At 39.5% G+C, this 8,781-nt stretch overlaps 1 pseudogene; it reads left to right on the top strand.

Annotated features, from left to right (window-relative positions):
* The first annotated feature begins 5,882 nt into the window (after window positions 1-5,882).
* LOC125249062 lies at window positions 5,883-7,674 on the top strand (annotated as a pseudogene).
* The last annotated feature ends 1,107 nt before the right edge of the window (window positions 7,675-8,781 follow it).

Genomic DNA, 8,781 nt, shown 5'->3' with positions numbered 1-8,781 from the left:
GCAACTAAGGGAGGGAAGTTGGGGTTAAATGAACGGAGAAACACGCTTTCTGTGTGGTCACGGTGTGCTGTGTAAGCGTGCTGTTTGAGTGCCAAATATTTAATGAATTGAGCGTGAAATTCAATTTGTGTAAATTAAGTGAGGTGGTGAATTGCAGGTTGTTCTGTGTTTATTGGCCCCCTTTCCCGTATCGACCCGTGTCTGTGTCATGAATTATATTTTTGTATATGTGAAATAAAGTGAATTCCCTGTTTGAATTCACAATTTCTTTGACAGACGTGTTTGGGCTTTCAACAAGGTTTATTACAATACCTTAACCCTTTCAAGTGTGAGTTTAAAATATTCTAACTGACCCCCCCAGAGTGAGTTTTTTTTTTAAGGCAACCGTTATTTTAGAACGTCTGTCCTTATTTTTTCCATGGTGACGGGTCATGCGTTTCACGGCCACAATAAGTAAGTATTAATTGACTCGGGGCCATTGAATTCTTAGAAAATAATGCCATCCGAGGTGTGCATTCGCGTTGTGGCCACATTACCACCTCGGGTGTGCATTATTTCCTAAGAATTCAATGGCCCAGAGTCAATTATTCCAATTATACTACAGTTACCACACCTCAAGACACTGTTTTGATGGAGTATTTCAAGACATTTGTCAGGTTTTTGTCCTTAAAACACTCTTGTCTGTGGGACCAATTTCTTACGCATCTTATCCCAAGCCTACGTTGCTGATTCCAAAACGTCATTTCAGAACTAGTTACAGAGACTTGAGCCTTGAGAGCAGAATAATACTGTTGATTTATTAAAGCACTGTCTCTACTAATAGCGAAATGAAACTATAAGTTTATCTACCTCAAGAATCGCAGTTATTACCTCACTGGTGAGTCCTTTTACTGATTAATTCATCAGAGCAGCGCTGATAAAACGTTTCTCTTCGAGTGTGTGTCCGTACTAATATTATACAGTATGTGTGTACATTTGAAAGAGGGAGAGAGAGAGTATGCGCTTTCAGAACACAAGAAAACATATTTTGTGGCAAAAATCATGACACTAATTTGTCGTTTTCATCCTATAGTTTACTATATTTATTTGCTTGGTCGTTGTGGGTTTTGTTTCTTTTGCTGTTATAGGCTGTAAAGACCTTTTGAAATAACTGAAATCATTTTGCGAAGTGATATGGAACTGTAATGCAGTCAAGACCTGCTAGAACTACTTTAGCTGTGCATTTTCCTGAAAATAATCGCACACCTTCGAATGGTGATCATCAATCAGATTCGAGCATTCAACAGCCCCGTAGTATAACACTGTATGACAGATGGATCGCTATTATTTTGTTTATCCTTTTTTATTTAAAATATTCACAAACTTGCTTATTGTCAGGTGCCATGGTGGACAAACACTCACGATGAGGAGGAATACAGAAAAGAAGACTTTAATAAACATAAACATACCCTATGGCCATGGGTATATGGCCCCCCAAAAAAAATTCTTGGGAGGAGCTATAGGTCTGTGGGTTGGAGCGGGGTCTGGATTAGGCTCACAGGCTGGAGAAGAGTCTTGTAAGGAACTCAGGGACTGGAGCCATCACTAGATGTTGGTCAGGTGCTGGAGCCAAGTTTAAAGCGGACTCTGGACTGAGGTCAGGGACTGGATCCTGAGTGAGGAAGAGATACAGAGCCATGGCGACAGCCATCTTGACTGAGGGCTCAGGTGTGGCAGCGGCCATCTTGACCGAGAGCTTAGGCGTGGCGGCGGCCATCTTGACTGAAGGCTCAGGCATGGCAGCGGCCATCTTGACCGAGGGCTGAGGCGTGGCGGCGATCATCTTTTGACAAGGCTCTGGAGTGGCGGCCATCTTGTGACGAGGCTCTGGAGTGGCAGCCATCTTGTGACGAGGCTCTGGAGTGGCGGCCATCTTGCGACGAGGCTCTGGAGTGGCTCTATGCTTATGCGTATTTAAATGTCTGAAGAAAAAAAAAACATTATGTGGCTGAAGACACTGCATAGTTGTGATATATGACAGGCATTGAGCACGTCCGTCTTGCAGCCAAAGGGCAAAAGCACAGCTTGAATCTGGCAGTTATGTGACATCTCTGAATGTTCTAAATCTCATATGAGGGACCATACTCTTGGGACACAGAAATAAAAATCCCATTTGTGGGACCGTACAGCTCAAAAGGTTAATCAGTATATTTTCTTTAGTCACAAGACAAAACTTTACTTAAAGGTGCTAAAGAGGATCTTTTCGTCGACTGAGAAACCAAAGACTGTTAGTGAGTTTTTGAAATGAGTGCATGCGTAAGAACAACCCCCCTTCTTCACAGCTCATTTTGAGGGAACGCCTCCCAAAACTCGTGCACGAGTATTGGAACACGAGTGTTTACCACCGGCATTCGCTGTGTCGTGTTAGTGGATTCATTATGTCGGACTCACCGCAGGTAACTCATAATCTACAGTTGTTACTTCTGTCTCCTGACAAAAACATTGCATGCGGCGCCTGTAGCGTGTGGAAAGTTACTGGAGCGCGCAGCCACGCACGTCTCTCACAAGGAACGTCATGGCAGTGATTGACAAGCCAGAGAGCCAATCCGCGCACGTCTTTCACAAGGAATGTAAGGGCAGTGATTGACAAGCCAGAGGGCCAATCGTTTACGCGATCATCGGCTGATGTTTTTAAGGCCCTACCTCGTGCACAGATTATGTATATTAATATTATTCCTTTCAGTGCACCTAATAAATAGTCTTTTATCAGTTAGTAAAGACAGTTTCAAGTAATATTGCAAAAATTTATAAAACAAAACATCCTCTTTAGCACCTTTTAATGTAGGTCAATATAATAATTTAATAATTTTTGCTTTGTTACTTAACTTTTACCATGAACAAAAGCTAAATTTGCTTTAATATATAAAAAAAGTTCACTTAAAATAAAACAAAACAATAAAAATTAAAACTTAATTTAGTTGACTTACTATAAATAAAGACAGGAATATTCTCTTCAAAAGACCTTGATGTTTATTGTTGTCAGGTTCACCAGTCACCATGCCTGTTTCCTCTTGTGCACTGCACTTCCCACAATCCTCCCTGATAATCACCTGCACGCACTTCCCAATCACACACCTGTCTGCCATCATCCTAATCATCTCTCCATAAAAGCCAGCACCACACGCACAGACTTTGGCTGTGTTCGAAAACCTAGGTAGCTGTCTTGCTGCCTCGCTATCTTATAAGAGAATGACTTGTACGGCAGCATTTGTGCATGAAGGTACCTCACGAAATTGATTTCGGACAGACTTCTGAGGCAGCGTAACAGTTTAATGATCTACAGCAATATAGCGCGAGCTTTGGTGAGAACTAAACAAATATTTAATTACTACAGTATAGTAATTTCTCGATAGAAATGATATCAAAATTGAAATATGTTGGTCAAAATCGTACATTTATACACAAACTGAGCAGCAAACGCAACCTTCGGATGCCATCTTTATTTTTCTAGCTCAACTGTCACAGAATGGAAAGCACAGGATTGTGGGATATCAAAGGCAGCTAAGGATACATCTATGCTTCCTTCAAAAATCAATCTGAGGAAGGTATCTCATGAGAGAGGAAGTGAAGCTAACATTGGATTCGGACGTGCCTTGATGCCTTACTACCTTGAAATGTGTCCTCGGAAGGCAGCATTTTTCAGTTTTCGGACGCAGCCTTTGTCTGGTCTCGTTCTTACGAACTTGGACTATGTATATTGTTGCTTGCTACTCACCTGGATTGACTTACCTGTATTCTCTCCCTGTGCTCCATTCAACTGTTCCTGCTTCTCTTGATTCCCCTCTCCTCCATCATTGTCTGCTCAAATCCTGCAAAGATAAGAGACATTACCATCATCAGTAATCATCAAGGTGTGTGTGGTTCCCTTGCCTGTCAGGACTGTTTCTATCCTCATCCACTCTGCTTGTTGTGATTAGCTTAAGCAAGGGCAGTGCAGTCTTATGCCACCATGCTCTGGAGGAGGCCTAGCGGAGCCTACCACACCAGACAAACATGGGAGTCAGCTTGTGGCAATGCTCGGGTTACAAGGGAGCATACTCAATAACCACACCAAAGGTTAACTATTTCGCTCAACCTGAACCATGATGGTGCAAGGCAGATAAGCACAGAGCTATAAGCGAAGTACTCAAATAAAACCTTATTCTAACAAGCGAGTACTATCAGCATGACCCTAAAAATACTACAGGGTGGAGACCTACCAGTGGGACTCTTACCATGACAGCATTGGTATCTGCACTCAACCCTAGGGGACACATCTACTCTCCAAACCTTATACGAGAGGAGACCAGCTACTCTACCATGAGGTGGCTATGAAGGCAGCCTGACTAGGGACAGCCATTGACATGTGTACTAGACAGAGCGGTGGCCTTAAAAATACTCCCATTCTGGGAGGAAGCCAACTCACTCAACATAGCAATTACATTCTCTGATGAATAGCTGAAATGAGTGGTGGCCTCACCAGTGAATTCAGCAAAGCCAACACACTCGCTTAAGAAGACCAAAACATTACTTCAATATCGTTCTTGCCAATGTACAATGGGAATCTGAGGGCCATAAAAACTCCATGAGTTAAAAAGAGTTTTTCACTAGGTAAATCCCCACATACTCTATACAGGGAACAGTGGCCTACAACAAATACTATTTGCTATTTTAAAAATAGCACAAGACTACGCAGTTCAACCTGCGGCCCGTAGAATGGAGACCTACCACCGTAGAAAAATGTGGGGTCTACCACCCTTTCAGGCCTGAAAGGGCACTCTCACTATCAAAGCCAAGGTGGACCGTCAGAAAGCACATAGTTCATCATAGGCCCAGTCTTAGGCCTGATGTCAGAAGCGCAGCGCAGGCCTGAAAGGGCACTCTCACTATCAAAGCCAAGGCGGAGCGAGGAAGAACAGAGAGGGTAGTTCTGGTCACCATCAGAGGGAGGAGATCCATCACCGACGCTGGACGCTTTGCACTGGATCACCTCCCTCAAATCCTTCTTCTTTCTAGCGTCCCACCTTCTCTGCAACCTAGTTCTCTGTGGAGGGGGCACACGAAAGGCGACACTAGCTATTTGGCCCCGTCTCTGACCGTCAGATCGAGAAGGGCCAGTCCCTCCTGCCTGTCTGGGCGCAGATTCAGATCTCAGCGGTATGCATGTCTTAAATCCTGCTGAGAGCGCCTTTGCCTCTCCGAACTTCCCAACTATTATTCTGTGAGGGCATAATATATATATGAGTAATAAAACAAACACTTATGCCTAAACTGCATATATCTTATGACAGTAAAAAATATATACCTTTTTTTCTTTCTCTTTTTTAATCTAAGTGAGGGAGTGATTTCTTTATAAAAAAATTGCTACTTTGTGTTGCTGTAACCTGTTTCATCAAACCCAACTTTAACTGAAGATTCAAGATGGACTTTGCTTTAAATACCACATCATAAAATTAATTTTAGTTGGATCGCTAATCATCCACATCGACCATTGGTGCATGGACCTTGATGATTGTTGCTTGCGGCTATACTTGTTGCTGTTATTGAAAATTTAGTTACCTAACCAAACTACAATCTAACCAGAATGCTATAGTACATGGGAATTTATTCTGGTCTAAACTGAAATGAATATACCCATAAAATACCCAGCAGGGATTGTGGTAACATAAAAAAAGTCTTTATACTCTAAAGGCAAATCAGCTCTAAAGTATAATTTCCTGTGTGAAATATTGTCTTAAAGATTATGTCATTTGTTTTGGTTAAAACTTCAATGTGCGCATGCTACATAATGATATCTATTCCCATGGTTAACCCAGTATATACAAAGAGTTTTCTGTCTAGCACGGCCCATGTATATAAATCAGATTATAGATGACACCAACAAAGTACTTTCCATTTGCAGTAAAGAATAAACTGTGTCGGTAGTTAAATATTACTTATTTAGCTTTTGACATGTTACCTATATAAGCTATTACAAATGTGAACAAGTTACATTCATTAGACATTAAAAATGGATGAAAATCAGAATAAACATTCTACATTATTTCAAATCTCACAAAACTGCAGTTAGTTTGAAAACAGTTTTTAAGAGCATTAAGTATTAAAATGTAACTGAAGTAATTTAGATCATGAATCTTCTGACATGTCTGTCTTGTATATTCTGTTATGAGATTATTTTTTTCTTTTCATTTGTCATGAAGGATTTAACCTGCTGTAATTATTGCTTCTTTTTTCCAGGCTGCATGAACAATGAGGATGGATATGTCAGAAAAAAAGGATGATGTAGGTCCATTTTGGAAAGAAACAAAACTTCAAAGTTCTAATGAGATTTAAATAATTCATCCTAAATTAAAAAGAAACCTGTAAATAAGCATTATTAGCTTGTATATACTGTTTTTTCAATACATTGACCATGTATCTGAATGGATCTGTCCTTTCAGTGGTCTTGACTTTGCACTCTTTGGAACTCTCTCAGATGAGCATTTATCCTGCATTTATATTTGGAACAGTGGCATATTTGATTATCATACTCTGCAATTTAACAATTGTTGTGACCATTTGCTTGAACAGGAATCTTCATAAACCAATGTACATACTGTTACTTAACCTGCCTATCAATGATGCAGTGGGTGCTACAAGCCTTTTTCCTCAGCTGCTATATAGTATATGGTCTCAGGACAGATCAATATCCTACCCTGCATGTTTGCTTCAAGGCTTTATTATACATATGTATGGTGGTGCCTCTCACGTAATTCTTACTGCTATGGCATTTGACAGGTATATCGCTATCTGCTTCCCATTGAGATATGGAGCCATTATGACTACCAATAACCTAGTGAGAATCATAAGTGTGATGTGGCTCCTTCATTTTATTATTATATTTGTACTTTTCTGTCTTCTAATGCCTTACAAGATTTGCCAGACATACATGGCAGATCTTGTCTGTTATAACCCATCTTTAATGAAGATCATGTGTGAAGACACAACAGTAAACAATATCTATGGACTGTTTACGTTATATTTATACCACTGCATTTCGCTTTCTGTGGTGGCATTTACATATATTCATATATTAATCACTTGTGTTACTAATAAGCAGTCTGATACAAAGATTAAGGCACTTCAGACATGTGGTACTCATTTAGTGGTCTTTCTGTTCTTGGAATTCAACACTTTTTTTCCCTCTTATCGCACATCGAACTGAAAATGCTCCAGCTCACCTACGCAGGGTGTTTTCTATTTCTATTCTTGTGTTTCCTCCCATTGTGAATCCACTTATTTATGGGTTTAAAACTAAGGAAATCAGACAGAAAATTGTCACCTGTTTAAAGAGAAAGAGAAACAGTGTGCGATAAAATGTTATATGTTAAAATAAATGATAAAGTGATCATACTATACGATATATTAAAAATGTTACTAGCTATATTATTATATGTATCACACATTTGATAAAATATCTATTATATGTTTGACATTTTTCATCCTTCACAAGTTGTTGACAATTTCCATATATTATTCCGTTTATCTCTAACAACCTACAAGAAGAAAAGAGCTTATTGTTTTGTTGTTTTTAATCTTCGCAATTCAATTCACATTTATTTGTATAGTGTTTTTTCACAATACATATTGTTCCAAAGCAGCTTTGCAGAAAATTCATGTTTCTACATTACAAATTAGAGTAATCTGTGATCAGAGGTGACTGTGTCCAAGTAATGTCCATATGTCAGAAATGTACATATAATACAAATCACATAGTTAACATCATATAACATCACAGCTAACATCATGTATTAATTTAGGCAGAAAGAATGTTCTGTCATGAAAACTTTTGAGGTGTTTGAATAGATCTGCTACGCTGCTGCTGTACACTGAAAAAAATATACTTTGGACAAACCTAAGAAAATTACTGTAATTTTCTCAAACTATATTTTTTTAATTTGGTTGAAACTTTAACATTTAATTTAATATCAATCAAAATAGTTCTTCTGCCCAAGATTTAAAAAAAAATGACATTCACACAAAGTTAAAATATTGTTTTTATAGAGACTGAATCTTTTTTTTTTTTTACTTTGGTACAACAACTTAATTTTTTTATTTTGGAAAAACATCCAAGTATAATTTTTTACTTTGGACAAAACTAAATAAAATGCTGTAATTTTGTTATAAGTAATTTTATTAAATTTTATATTTTTAATAATACTGTACTGTGTCGTCATTGGACAATCACGTGACTGTTTTGATGGGATACACCTGTGGAGGAGCGCACAAAGGGACACTTTAAAAGTGGCGTGGTGGAGAAGGAAAGGTGGCTTAGGCGGTGACAAGTGGGGTACGTTTGGTTGTCTCTCGGGGGCAATAGGCCCTCCTGAGATGAAGATAGGTAGTCAGTTAGCTGTCTTTAATATTAGAGAGTGGAAGTAGAGGGGGTAATTGACTTAGTGTCACCTGCCTCGGCACACTGGTTGCTGGCGCCACGTGTTGCCTGACTCAGACACGACTGATGAGAGGGATTCTTGCTCGGCTCTTGTGAGCGCAGCACAAGGACGAGACTGCTGTGGAAAACGGACTGATTGTTTTATGAATGGACTTGTGACTTAAGCACCGCCTCCTTATTTTGAAGGCATGCTCTCCGGCGGACGACACGAGTTGCCCGTGCTCTGCTTTACCCCCAATGGATGGGTCTCCTCGGTCTTGGGAGAGGGAAGTGTTTTTAACTTATTCATTAATTTACGTATTCATGAATTGTTTGTTGTATGACAAGCA

This window comes from Megalobrama amblycephala, linkage group LG16 (assembly GCF_018812025.1).
Source record: "Megalobrama amblycephala isolate DHTTF-2021 linkage group LG16, ASM1881202v1, whole genome shotgun sequence".
NCBI lineage: Eukaryota > Metazoa > Chordata > Actinopteri > Cypriniformes > Xenocyprididae > Megalobrama > Megalobrama amblycephala.
Note: the sequence above shows the minus strand (reverse complement) of the source record. Positions and strands in the feature narration are given on the sequence as shown.